Source organism: Phalangium opilio, unplaced genomic scaffold, assembly GCF_054372755.1.
Source record: "Phalangium opilio isolate 3A_F unplaced genomic scaffold, DU_Popi_V2 ptg001170l_1, whole genome shotgun sequence".
NCBI lineage: Eukaryota > Metazoa > Arthropoda > Arachnida > Opiliones > Phalangiidae > Phalangium > Phalangium opilio.
Window position 1 is genome coordinate 9,162,887 of NW_028324255.1, and position 9,703 is coordinate 9,172,589.

Consider the following 9,703-nt stretch of genomic DNA (forward strand, 5'->3'; position numbering starts at 1 on the left):
TTAAACTTCAGATCATTTAATTTCCAGTAAAATTATTGAAATTCTTATCCCAATTATTACGGGAGTTCACCTCGCTTGAGCCCGGATAGCTCAGTCGGTAGAGCGTTAGGCTTTTAACCTAACGGTCCAGGGTTCGAGTCCCTGTTCGGGCGACTGTGTTTTTGAAGAATCATCAATAATTTAAACTTCAGATTATTTAATTTCCAGTAAAATTATTGAAATTCTAATCCAAATTATTACGGGAGTTCATTTCGTTTCAGCCCGGATAGCTCAGTCGGTAGAGCGTTAGGCATTTAACCTAACAGTCCAGGGTTCGAGTCCCTGTTCGGGCGACTCTGTTTTTAAAGAATCGTCAATAATTTAAACTTCAGATCATTTCACTTTCAATAAATTTATGTAAATTCTAATTCCAATTATTACGTGAGTTCACCTCGCTTGAGCCCGGATAGCTCAGTCGGTAGAGCGTTAGGCTTTTAACCTAACGGTCCAGGGTTCGAGTACCTGTTCGGGCCATTCTGTTTTTGAAGAATCATCAATAATTTAAACTTCAGATCATTTAATTTCCAGTAAAATTATTGAAATTCTAATCCCAATTATTACGGGTGTTCATTTCGTTTCAGCTCGGATAGCTCAGTCGGTAGAGCGTTAGGCTTCAAACCACGGTCCAGGGTTCGACTCCTTATTCGGGCCATTCTGTTTATGAAGAATCATCAATAATTTAAACTTCAGATCATTTACTTTCCAGTAAAATTATTGAAATTCTTATTCCAATTATTACGGGAGTTCACCTCGCTTGAGCCCGGATAGCTCAGTCGGTAGAGCGTTAGGCTTTTAACCTAACGGTCCAGGGTTCGAGTCCCTGTTCGGGCGACTGTGTTTTTGAAGAATCATCAATAATTTAAACTTCAGATCATTTAATTTCCAGTAAAATTATTGAAATTCTAATCCCAATTATTACGGGAGTTCATTTCGTTTCAGCCCGGATAGCTCAGCCGGTAGAGCGTTAGGCTTTTAACCTAACGGTCCAGGGTTCGACTCCTTGTTCGGGCGACTCTTTTTTTAAAGAATCATCAATAATTTAAACTTCAGATCATTTAATTTCCAGTAAAATTATTGAAATTCTTATCCCAATTATTACGGGAGTTCACCTCGCTTGAGCCCGGATAGCTCAGTCGGTAGAGCGTTAGGCTTTTAACCTAACGGTCCAGGGTTCGAGTCCCTGTTCGGGCGACTGTGTTTTTGAAGAATCATCAATAATTTAAACTTCAGATTATTTAATTTCCAGTAAAATTATTGAAATTCTAATCCCAATTATTACGGGAGTTCATTTCGTTTCAGCCCGGATAGCTCAGTCGGTAGAGCGTTAGGCATTTAACCTAACAGTCCAGGGTTCGAGTCCCTGTTCGGGCGACTCTGTTTTTAAAGAATCGTCAATAATTTAAACTTCAGATCATTTCACTTTCAATAAATTTATGTAAATTCTAATTCCAATTATTACGTGAGTTCACCTCGCTTGAGCCCGGATAGCTCAGTCGGTAGAGCGTTAGGCTTTTAACCTAACGGTCCAGGGTTCGAGTACCTGTTCGGGCCATTCTGTTTTTGAAGAATCATCAATAATTTAAACTTCAGATCATTTAATTTCCAGTAAAATTTTTGAAATTCTAATCCCAATTATTACGGGTGTTCATTTCGTTTCAGCTCGGATAGCTCAGTCGGTAGAGCGTTAGGCTTCAAACCACGGTCCAGGGTTCGACTCCTTATTCGGGCCATTCTGTTTATGAAGAATCATCAATAATTTAAACTTCAGATCATTTACTTTCCAGTAAAGTTATTGAAATTCTTATTCCAATTATTACGGGAGTTCACCTCGCTTGAGCCCGGATAGCTCAGTCGGTAGAGCGTTAGGCTTTTAACCTAACGGTCCAGGGTTCGAGTCCCTGTTCGGGCGACTGTGTTTTTGAAGAATCATCAATAATTTAAACTTCAGATCATTTAATTTCCAGTAAAATTATTGAAATTCTAATCCCAATTATTACGGGAGTTCATTTCTTTTCAGCTCGGATAGCTCAGTCGGTAGAGCGTTAGGCTTCAAACCACGGTCCAGGGTTCGACTCCTTGTTCGGGCGACTCTTTTTTTAAAGAATCATCAATAATTTAAACTTCAGATCATTTAATTTCCAGTAAAATTATTGAAATTCTTATCCCAATTATTACGGGAGTTCACCTCGCTTGAGCCCGGATAGCTCAGTCGGTAGAGCGTTAGGCTTTTAACCTAACGGTCCAGGGTTCGAGTCCCTGTTCGGGCGACTGTGTTTTTGAAGAATCATCAATAATTTAAAGTTCAGATCATTTAATTTCCAGTAAAATTATTGAAATTCTAATCCAAATTATTACGGGAGTTCATTTCGTTTCAGCCCGGATAGCTCAGTCGGTAGAGCGTTAGGCTTTTAACCTAACAGTCCAGGGTTCGAGTCCCTGTTCGGGCGACTCTGTTTTTAAAGAATCGTCAATAATTTAAACTTCAGATCATTCCACTTTCAATAAATTTATGTAAATTCTAATTCCAATTATTACGTGAGTTCTCCTCGCTTGAGCCCGGATAGCTCAGTCGGTAGAGAGTTAGGCTTTTAACCTAACGGGCCATGGTTCGAGTACCTGTTCGGGCCATTCTGTTTTTGAAGAATCATCAATAATTTAAACTTCAGATCATTTAATTTCCAGTAAAATTATTGAAATTCTTATCCCAATTATTACGGGAGTTCACCTCGCTTGAGCCCGGATAGCTCAGTCGGTAGAGCGTTAGGCTTTTAACCTAACGGTCCAGGGTTCGAGTCCCTGTTCGGGCGACTGTGTTTTTGAAGAATCATCAATAATTTAAACTTCAGATTATTTAATTTCCAGTAAAATTATTGAAATTCTAATCCCAATTATTACGGGAGTTCATTTCGTTTCAGCCCGGATAGCTCAGTCGGTAGAGCGTTAGGCTTTTAACCTAACAGTCCAGGGTTCGAGTCCCTGTTCGGGCGACTCTGTTTTTAAAGAATCGTCAATAATTTAAACTTCAGATCATTTCACTTTCAATAAATTTATGTAAATTCTAATTCCAATTATTACGTGAGTTCACCTCGCTTGAGCCCGGATAGCTCAGTCGGTAGAGCGTTAGGCTTTTAACCTAACGGTCCAGGGTTCGAGTACCTGTTCGGGCCATTCTGTTTTTGAAGAATCATCAATAATTTAAACTTCAGATCATTTAATTTCCAGTAAAATTATTGAAATTCTAATCCCAATTATTACGGGTGTTCATTTCGTTTCAGCTCGGATAGCTCAGTCGGTAGAGCGTTAGGCTTCAAACCACGGTCCAGGGTTCGACTCCTTATTCGGGCCATTCTGTTTATGAAGAATCATCAATAATTTAAACTTCAGATCATTTACTTTCCAGTAAAATTATTGAAATTCTTATTCCAATTATTACGGGAGTTCACCTCGCTTGAGCCCGGATAGCTCAGTCGGTAGAGCGTTAGGCTTTTAACCTAACGGTCCAGGGTTCGAGTCCCTGTTCGGGCGACTGTGTTTTTGAAGAATCATCAATAATTTAAACTTCAGATCATTTAATTTCCAGTAAAATTATTGAAATTCTAATCCCAATTATTACGGGAGTTCATTTCTTTTCAGCTCGGATAGCTCAGTCGGTAGAGCGTTAGGCTTCAAACCACGGTCCAGGGTTCGACTCCTTGTTCGGGCGACTCTTTTTTTAAAGAATCATCAATAATTTAAACTTCAGATCATTTAATTTCCAGTAAAATTATTGAAATTCTTATCCCAATTATTACGGGAGTTCACCTCGCTTGAGCCCGGATAGCTCAGTCGGTAGAGCGTTAGGCTTTTAACCTAACGGTCCAGGGTTCGAGTCCCTGTTCGGGCGACTGTTTTTTTGAAGAATCATCAATAATTTAAAGTTCAGATCATTTAATTTCCAGTAAAATTATTGAAATTCTAATCCAAATTATTACGGGAGTTCATTTCGTTTCAGCCCGGATAGCTCAGTCGGTAGAGCGTTAGGCTTTTAACCTAACAGTCCAGGGTTCGAGTCCCTGTTCGGGCGACTCTGTTTTTAAAGAATCGTCAATAATTTAAACTTCAGATCATTCCACTTTCAATAAATTTATGTAAATTCTAATTCCAATTATTACGTGAGTTCTCCTCGCTTGAGCCCGGATAGCTCAGTCGGTAGAGCGTTAGGCTTTTAACCTAACGGGCCATGGTTCGAGTACCTGTTCGGGCCATTCTGTTTTTGAAGAATCATCAATAATTTAAACTTCAGATCATTTAATTTCCAGTAAAATTATTGAAATTCTTATCCCAATTATTACGGGAGTTCACCTCGCTTGAGCCCGGATAGCTCAGTCGGTAGAGCGTTAGGCTTTTAACCTAACGGTCCAGGGTTCGAGTCCCTGTTCGGGCGACTGTGTTTTTGAAGAATCATCAATAATTTAAAGTTCAGATCATTTAATTTCCAGTAAAATTATTGAAATTCTAATCCAAATTATTACGGGAGTTCATTTCGTTTCAGCCCGGATAGCTCAGTCGGTAGAGCGTTAGGCTTTTAACCTAACAGTCCAGGGTTCGAGTCCCTGTTCGGGCGACTCTGTTTTTAAAGAATCGTCAATAATTTAAACTTCAGATCATTTCACTTTCAATAAATTTATGTAAATTCTAATTCCAATTATTACGTGAGTTCACCTCGCTTGAGCCCGGATAGCTCAGTCGGTAGAGCGTTAGGCTTTTAACCTAACGGTCCAGGGTTCGAGTACCTGTTCGGGCCATTCTGTTTTTGAAGAATCATCAATAATTTAAACTTCAGATCATTTAATTTCCAGTAAAATTATTGAAATTCTAATCCCAATTATTACGGGTGTTCATTTCGTTTCAGCTCGGATAGCTCAGTCGGTAGAGCGTTAGGCTTCAAACCACGATCCAGGGTTCGACTCCTTATTCGGGCCATTCTGTTTATGAAGAATCATCAATAATTTAAACTTCAGATCATTTACTTTCCAGTAAAATTATTGAAATTCTTATTCCAATTATTACGGGAGTTCACCTCGCTTGAGCCCGGATAGCTCAGTCGGTAGAGCGTTAGGCTTTTAACCTAACGGTCCAGGGTTCGAGTCCCTGTTCGGGCGACTGTGTTTTTGAAGAATCATCAATAATTTAAACTTCAGATCATTTAATTTCCAGTAAAATTATTGAAATTCTAATCCCAATTATTACGGGAGTTCATTTCTTTTCAGCTCGGATAGCTCAGTCGGTAGAGCGTTAGGCTTCAAACCACGGTCCAGGGTTCGACTCCTTGTTCGGGCGACTCTTTTTTTAAAGAATCATCAATAATTTAAACTTCAGATCATTTAATTTCCAGTAAAATTATTGAAATTCTTATCCCAATTATTACGGGAGTTCACCTCGCTTGAGCCCGGATAGCTCAGTCGGTAGAGCGTTAGGCTTTTAACCTAACGGTCCAGGGTTCGAGTCCCTGTTCGGGCGACTGTGTTTTTGAAGAATCATCAATAATTTAAAGTTCAGATCATTTAATTTCCAGTAAAATTATTGAAATTCTAATCCAAATTATTACGGGAGTTCATTTCGTTTCAGCCCGGATAGCTCAGTCGGTAGAGCGTTAGGCTTTTAACCTAACAGTCCAGGGTTCGAGTCCCTGTTCGGGCGACTCTGTTTTTAAAGAATCGTCAATAATTTAAACTTCAGATCATTCCACTTTCAATAAATTTATGTAAATTCTAATTCCAATTATTACGTGAGTTCTCCTCGCTTGAGCCCGGATAGCTCAGTCGGTAGAGCGTTAGGCTTTTAACCTAACGGGCCATGGTTCGAGTACCTGTTCGGGCCATTCTGTTTTTGAAGAATCATCAATAATTTAAACTTCAGATCATTTAATTTCCAGTAAAATTATTGAAATTCTTATCCCAATTATTACGGGAGTTCACCTCGCTTGAGCCCGGATAGCTCAGTCGGTAGAGCGTTAGGCTTCAAACCACGGTCCAGGGTTCGACTCCTTGTTCGGGCGACTCTTTTTTTAAAGAATCATCAATAATTTAAACTTCAGATCATTTAATTTCCAGTAAAATTATTGAAATTCTTATCCCAATTATTACGGGAGTTCACCTCGCTTGAGCCCGGATAGCTCAGTCGGTAGAGCGTTAGGCTTTTAACCTAACGGTCCAGGGTTCGAGTCCCTGTTCGGGCGACTGTGTTTTTGAAGAATCATCAATAATTTAAAGTTCAGATCATTTAATTTCCAGTAAAATTATTGAAATTCTAATCCAAATTATTACGGGAGTTCATTTCGTTTCAGCCCGGATAGCTCAGTCGGTAGAGCGTTAGGCTTTTAACCTAACAGTCCAGGGTTCGAGTCCCTGTTCGGGCGACTCTGCTTTTAAAGAATCGTCAATAATTTAAACTTCAGATCATTCCACTTTCAATAAATTTATGTAAATTCTAATTCCAATTATTACGTGAGTTCTCCTCGCTTGAGCCCGGATAGCTCAGTCGGTAGAGCGTTAGGCTTTTAACCTAACGGTCCATGGTTCGAGTACCTGTTCGGGCCATTCTGTTTTTGAAGAATCATCAATAATTTAAACTTCAGATCATTTAATTTCCAGTAAAATTATTGAAATTCTTATCCCAATTATTACGGGAGTTCACCTCGCTTGAGCCCGGATAGCTCAGTCGGTAGAGCGTTAGGCTTTTAACCTAACGGTCCAGGGTTCGAGTCCCTGTTCGGGCGACTGTGTTTTTGAAGAATCATCAATAATTTAAACTTCAGATCATTTAATTTCCAGTAAAATTATTGAAATTCTTATCCCAATTATTACGGGAGTTCACCTCGCTTGAGCCCGGATAGCTCAGTCGGTAGAGCGTTAGGCTTTTAACCTAACGGTCCAGGGTTCGAGTCCCTGTTCGGGCGACTGTGTTTTTGAAGAATCATCAATAATTTAAAGTTCAGATCATTTAATTTCCAGTAAAATTATTGAAATTCTAATCCAAATTATTACGGGAGTTCATTTCGTTTCAGCCCGGATAGCTCAGTCGGTAGAGCGTTAGGCTTTTAACCTAACAGTCCAGGGTTCGAGTCCCTGTTCGGGCGACTCTGTTTTTAAAGAATTGTCAATAATTTAAACTTCAGATCATTCCACTTTCAATAAATTTATGTAAATTCTAATTCCAATTATTACGTGAGTTCTCCTCGCTTGAGCCCGGATAGCTCAGTCGGTAGAGCGTTAGGCTTTTAACCTAACGGTCCATGGTTCGAGTACCTGTTCGGGCCGTTCTGTTTTTGAAGAATCATCAATAATTTAAACTTCAGATCATTTAATTTCCAGTAAAATTATTGAAATTCTTATCCCAATTATTACGGGAGTTCACCTCGCTTGAGCCCGGATAGCTCAGTCGGTAGAGCGTTAGGCTTTTAACTTAACGGTCCATGGTTCGAGTACCTGTTCGGGCCATTCTGTTTTTGAAGAATCATCAATAATTTAAACTTCAGATCATTTAATTTCCAGTAAAATTATTGAAATTCTTATCCCAATTATTACGGGAGTTCACCTCGCTTGAGCCCGGATAGCTCAGTCGGTAAAGCGTTAGGCTTTTAACCTAACGGTCCAGGGTTCGAGTCCCTGTTCGGGCGACTGTGTTTTTGAAGAATCATCAATAATTTAAACTTCAGATCATTTAATTTCCAGTAAAATTATTGAAATTCTAATCCCAATTATTACGGGAGTTCATTTCTTTTCAGCTCGGATAGCTCAGTCGGTAGAGCGTTAGGCTTCAAACCACGGTCCAGGGTTCGACTCCTTGTTCGGGCGACTCTTTTTTTAAAGAATCATCAATAATTTAAACTTCAGATCATTTAATTTCCAGTAAAATTATTGAAATTCTTATCCCAATTATTACGGGAGTTCACCTCGCTTGAGCCCGGATAGCTCAGTCGGTAGAGCGTTAGGCTTCTAACCTAACGGTCCAGGGTTCGAGTCCCTGTTCGAGCGACTGTGTTTTTGAAGAATCATCAATAATTTAAAGTTCAGATCATTTAATTTCCAGTAAAATTATTGAAATTCTAATCCAAATTATTACGGGAGTTCATTTCGTTTTAGCCCGGATAGCTCAGCCGGTAGAGCGTTAGGCTTTTAACCTAACGGTCCAGGGTTCGAGTCCCTGTTCGGGCGACTCTGTTTTTAAAGAATCATCAATAACTTAAACTTCAGATCATTTAATTTCCAGTAAAATTATTGAAATTCTAATTCCAATTATTACGTGAGTTCACCTCGCTTTAGCCCGGATAGCTCAGTCGGTAGAGCGTTAGGCTTTTAACCTAACGGTCCAGGGTTCGAGTACCTGTGCGGGCCATTCTGTTTTTGAAGAATCATCAATAATTTAAACTTCAGATCATTTAATTTCCAGTAAAATTATTGAAATTCTTATTCTAATTATTACGGGAGTTCATTTCGTTTTAGCCCGGATAGCTCAGTCGGTGGAGCGTTAGGCTTTTAACCTAACGGTCCAGGGTTCGAGTCCCTGTTCGGGCGACTCTGTTTTTAAAGAATCGTCAATAATTTAAACTTCAGATCATTTCACTTTCAATAAATTTATGTAAATTCTAATTCCAATTATTACGTGAGTTCACCTCACTTGAGCCCGGATAGCTCAGTCGGTAGAGCGTTAGGCTTTTAACCTAACAGTCCAGGGTTCGAGTCCCTGTTCGGGCGACTCTGTTTTTAAAGAATCGTCAATAATTTAAACTTCAGATCATTCCACTTTCAATAAATTTATGTAAATTCTAATTCCAATTATTACGTGAGTTCTCCTCGCTTGAGCCCGGATAGCTCAGTCGGTAGAGCGTTAGGCTTTTAACCTAACGGTCCATGGTTCGAGTACCTGTTCGGGCCATTCTGTTTTTGAAGAATCATCAATAATTTAAACTTCAGATCATTTAATTTCCAGTAAAATTATTGAAATTCTTATCCCAATTATTACGGGAGTTCACCTCGCTTGAGCCCGGATAGCTCAGTCGGTAGAGCGTTAGGCTTTTAACCTAACGGTCCAGGGTTCGAGTCCCTGTTCGGGCGACTGTGTTTTTGAAGAATCATCAATAATTTAAACTTCAGATCATTTAATTTCCAGTAAAATTATTGAAATTCTAATCCCAAATATTACGGGAGTTCATTTCTTTTCAGCTCGGATAGCTCAGTCGGTAGAGCGTTAGGCTTCAAACCACGGTCCAGGGTTCGACTCCTTGTTCGGGCGACTGTGTTTTTGAAGAATCATCAATAATTTAAACTTCAGATCATTTAATTTCCAGTAAAATTATTGAAATTCTAATCCCAATTATTACGGGAGTTCATTTCGTTTCAGCCCGGATAGCTCAGCCGGTAGAGCGTTAGGCTTTTAACCTAACGGTCCCGGGTTCGAGTCCCTGTTCGGGCGACTCTGTTTTTGAACAATCATCAATAATTTAAACTTCAGATCATTTAATTTCCAGTAAAATTATTGAAATTCTTATTCCAATTATTACGGGAGTTCACCTCGCTTGAGCCCGGATAGCTCAGTCGGTAGAGCGTTAGGCTTTTAACCTAACGGTCCAGGGTTCGAGTCCCTGTTCGGGCGACTGTGTTTTTGAAGAATCATCAATAATTTA

The 9,703-nt window shown here is 39.4% G+C and overlaps 36 non-coding genes across 36 annotated transcripts; all 36 read left to right on the forward strand.

Moving 5' to 3' along the window:
- The first annotated feature begins 79 nt into the window (after positions 1-79).
- Positions 80-152, forward strand: TRNAK-UUU (transfer RNA lysine (anticodon UUU)). Its single transcript has one exon. It is a non-coding gene; the product is annotated as a tRNA-Lys (tRNA).
- A 107-nt stretch (positions 153-259) lies between these two features.
- On the forward strand, positions 260-332 carry TRNAK-UUU (transfer RNA lysine (anticodon UUU)). The gene has a single exon. It is a non-coding gene; the product is annotated as a tRNA-Lys (tRNA).
- Positions 333-439: 107 nt separating this feature from the next.
- On the forward strand, positions 440-512 carry TRNAK-UUU (transfer RNA lysine (anticodon UUU)). The gene has a single exon. It is a non-coding gene; the product is annotated as a tRNA-Lys (tRNA).
- Positions 513-797: 285 nt separating this feature from the next.
- Positions 798-870, forward strand: TRNAK-UUU (transfer RNA lysine (anticodon UUU)). Its single transcript has one exon. It is a non-coding gene; the product is annotated as a tRNA-Lys (tRNA).
- Positions 871-977: 107 nt separating this feature from the next.
- TRNAK-UUU (transfer RNA lysine (anticodon UUU)) lies at positions 978-1,050 on the forward strand. The gene has a single exon. It is a non-coding gene; the product is annotated as a tRNA-Lys (tRNA).
- A 107-nt stretch (positions 1,051-1,157) lies between these two features.
- On the forward strand, positions 1,158-1,230 carry TRNAK-UUU (transfer RNA lysine (anticodon UUU)). Its single transcript has one exon. It is a non-coding gene; the product is annotated as a tRNA-Lys (tRNA).
- Positions 1,231-1,337: 107 nt separating this feature from the next.
- Positions 1,338-1,410, forward strand: TRNAK-UUU (transfer RNA lysine (anticodon UUU)). Its single transcript has one exon. It is a non-coding gene; the product is annotated as a tRNA-Lys (tRNA).
- A 107-nt stretch (positions 1,411-1,517) lies between these two features.
- On the forward strand, positions 1,518-1,590 carry TRNAK-UUU (transfer RNA lysine (anticodon UUU)). The gene has a single exon. It is a non-coding gene; the product is annotated as a tRNA-Lys (tRNA).
- Positions 1,591-1,875: 285 nt separating this feature from the next.
- On the forward strand, positions 1,876-1,948 carry TRNAK-UUU (transfer RNA lysine (anticodon UUU)). The gene has a single exon. It is a non-coding gene; the product is annotated as a tRNA-Lys (tRNA).
- Positions 1,949-2,233: 285 nt separating this feature from the next.
- TRNAK-UUU (transfer RNA lysine (anticodon UUU)) lies at positions 2,234-2,306 on the forward strand. Its single transcript has one exon. It is a non-coding gene; the product is annotated as a tRNA-Lys (tRNA).
- Positions 2,307-2,413: 107 nt separating this feature from the next.
- TRNAK-UUU (transfer RNA lysine (anticodon UUU)) lies at positions 2,414-2,486 on the forward strand. Its single transcript has one exon. It is a non-coding gene; the product is annotated as a tRNA-Lys (tRNA).
- Positions 2,487-2,773: 287 nt separating this feature from the next.
- Positions 2,774-2,846, forward strand: TRNAK-UUU (transfer RNA lysine (anticodon UUU)). The gene has a single exon. It is a non-coding gene; the product is annotated as a tRNA-Lys (tRNA).
- Positions 2,847-2,953: 107 nt separating this feature from the next.
- On the forward strand, positions 2,954-3,026 carry TRNAK-UUU (transfer RNA lysine (anticodon UUU)). The gene has a single exon. It is a non-coding gene; the product is annotated as a tRNA-Lys (tRNA).
- A 107-nt stretch (positions 3,027-3,133) lies between these two features.
- TRNAK-UUU (transfer RNA lysine (anticodon UUU)) lies at positions 3,134-3,206 on the forward strand. Its single transcript has one exon. It is a non-coding gene; the product is annotated as a tRNA-Lys (tRNA).
- A 285-nt stretch (positions 3,207-3,491) lies between these two features.
- TRNAK-UUU (transfer RNA lysine (anticodon UUU)) lies at positions 3,492-3,564 on the forward strand. The gene has a single exon. It is a non-coding gene; the product is annotated as a tRNA-Lys (tRNA).
- A 285-nt stretch (positions 3,565-3,849) lies between these two features.
- Positions 3,850-3,922, forward strand: TRNAK-UUU (transfer RNA lysine (anticodon UUU)). The gene has a single exon. It is a non-coding gene; the product is annotated as a tRNA-Lys (tRNA).
- A 107-nt stretch (positions 3,923-4,029) lies between these two features.
- TRNAK-UUU (transfer RNA lysine (anticodon UUU)) lies at positions 4,030-4,102 on the forward strand. The gene has a single exon. It is a non-coding gene; the product is annotated as a tRNA-Lys (tRNA).
- A 287-nt stretch (positions 4,103-4,389) lies between these two features.
- TRNAK-UUU (transfer RNA lysine (anticodon UUU)) lies at positions 4,390-4,462 on the forward strand. Its single transcript has one exon. It is a non-coding gene; the product is annotated as a tRNA-Lys (tRNA).
- A 107-nt stretch (positions 4,463-4,569) lies between these two features.
- TRNAK-UUU (transfer RNA lysine (anticodon UUU)) lies at positions 4,570-4,642 on the forward strand. Its single transcript has one exon. It is a non-coding gene; the product is annotated as a tRNA-Lys (tRNA).
- A 107-nt stretch (positions 4,643-4,749) lies between these two features.
- TRNAK-UUU (transfer RNA lysine (anticodon UUU)) lies at positions 4,750-4,822 on the forward strand. The gene has a single exon. It is a non-coding gene; the product is annotated as a tRNA-Lys (tRNA).
- Positions 4,823-5,107: 285 nt separating this feature from the next.
- On the forward strand, positions 5,108-5,180 carry TRNAK-UUU (transfer RNA lysine (anticodon UUU)). The gene has a single exon. It is a non-coding gene; the product is annotated as a tRNA-Lys (tRNA).
- Positions 5,181-5,465: 285 nt separating this feature from the next.
- TRNAK-UUU (transfer RNA lysine (anticodon UUU)) lies at positions 5,466-5,538 on the forward strand. Its single transcript has one exon. It is a non-coding gene; the product is annotated as a tRNA-Lys (tRNA).
- A 107-nt stretch (positions 5,539-5,645) lies between these two features.
- On the forward strand, positions 5,646-5,718 carry TRNAK-UUU (transfer RNA lysine (anticodon UUU)). The gene has a single exon. It is a non-coding gene; the product is annotated as a tRNA-Lys (tRNA).
- Positions 5,719-6,183: 465 nt separating this feature from the next.
- Positions 6,184-6,256, forward strand: TRNAK-UUU (transfer RNA lysine (anticodon UUU)). The gene has a single exon. It is a non-coding gene; the product is annotated as a tRNA-Lys (tRNA).
- Positions 6,257-6,363: 107 nt separating this feature from the next.
- On the forward strand, positions 6,364-6,436 carry TRNAK-UUU (transfer RNA lysine (anticodon UUU)). The gene has a single exon. It is a non-coding gene; the product is annotated as a tRNA-Lys (tRNA).
- Positions 6,437-6,723: 287 nt separating this feature from the next.
- TRNAK-UUU (transfer RNA lysine (anticodon UUU)) lies at positions 6,724-6,796 on the forward strand. Its single transcript has one exon. It is a non-coding gene; the product is annotated as a tRNA-Lys (tRNA).
- Positions 6,797-6,903: 107 nt separating this feature from the next.
- TRNAK-UUU (transfer RNA lysine (anticodon UUU)) lies at positions 6,904-6,976 on the forward strand. The gene has a single exon. It is a non-coding gene; the product is annotated as a tRNA-Lys (tRNA).
- A 107-nt stretch (positions 6,977-7,083) lies between these two features.
- TRNAK-UUU (transfer RNA lysine (anticodon UUU)) lies at positions 7,084-7,156 on the forward strand. Its single transcript has one exon. It is a non-coding gene; the product is annotated as a tRNA-Lys (tRNA).
- Positions 7,157-7,623: 467 nt separating this feature from the next.
- Positions 7,624-7,696, forward strand: TRNAK-UUU (transfer RNA lysine (anticodon UUU)). Its single transcript has one exon. It is a non-coding gene; the product is annotated as a tRNA-Lys (tRNA).
- Positions 7,697-7,981: 285 nt separating this feature from the next.
- On the forward strand, positions 7,982-8,054 carry TRNAR-UCU (transfer RNA arginine (anticodon UCU)). The gene has a single exon. It is a non-coding gene; the product is annotated as a tRNA-Arg (tRNA).
- A 107-nt stretch (positions 8,055-8,161) lies between these two features.
- Positions 8,162-8,234, forward strand: TRNAK-UUU (transfer RNA lysine (anticodon UUU)). The gene has a single exon. It is a non-coding gene; the product is annotated as a tRNA-Lys (tRNA).
- A 287-nt stretch (positions 8,235-8,521) lies between these two features.
- Positions 8,522-8,594, forward strand: TRNAK-UUU (transfer RNA lysine (anticodon UUU)). Its single transcript has one exon. It is a non-coding gene; the product is annotated as a tRNA-Lys (tRNA).
- A 107-nt stretch (positions 8,595-8,701) lies between these two features.
- TRNAK-UUU (transfer RNA lysine (anticodon UUU)) lies at positions 8,702-8,774 on the forward strand. Its single transcript has one exon. It is a non-coding gene; the product is annotated as a tRNA-Lys (tRNA).
- A 287-nt stretch (positions 8,775-9,061) lies between these two features.
- TRNAK-UUU (transfer RNA lysine (anticodon UUU)) lies at positions 9,062-9,134 on the forward strand. Its single transcript has one exon. It is a non-coding gene; the product is annotated as a tRNA-Lys (tRNA).
- Positions 9,135-9,419: 285 nt separating this feature from the next.
- On the forward strand, positions 9,420-9,492 carry TRNAK-UUU (transfer RNA lysine (anticodon UUU)). Its single transcript has one exon. It is a non-coding gene; the product is annotated as a tRNA-Lys (tRNA).
- Positions 9,493-9,599: 107 nt separating this feature from the next.
- TRNAK-UUU (transfer RNA lysine (anticodon UUU)) lies at positions 9,600-9,672 on the forward strand. The gene has a single exon. It is a non-coding gene; the product is annotated as a tRNA-Lys (tRNA).
- Positions 9,673-9,703: the final 31 nt, after the last annotated feature.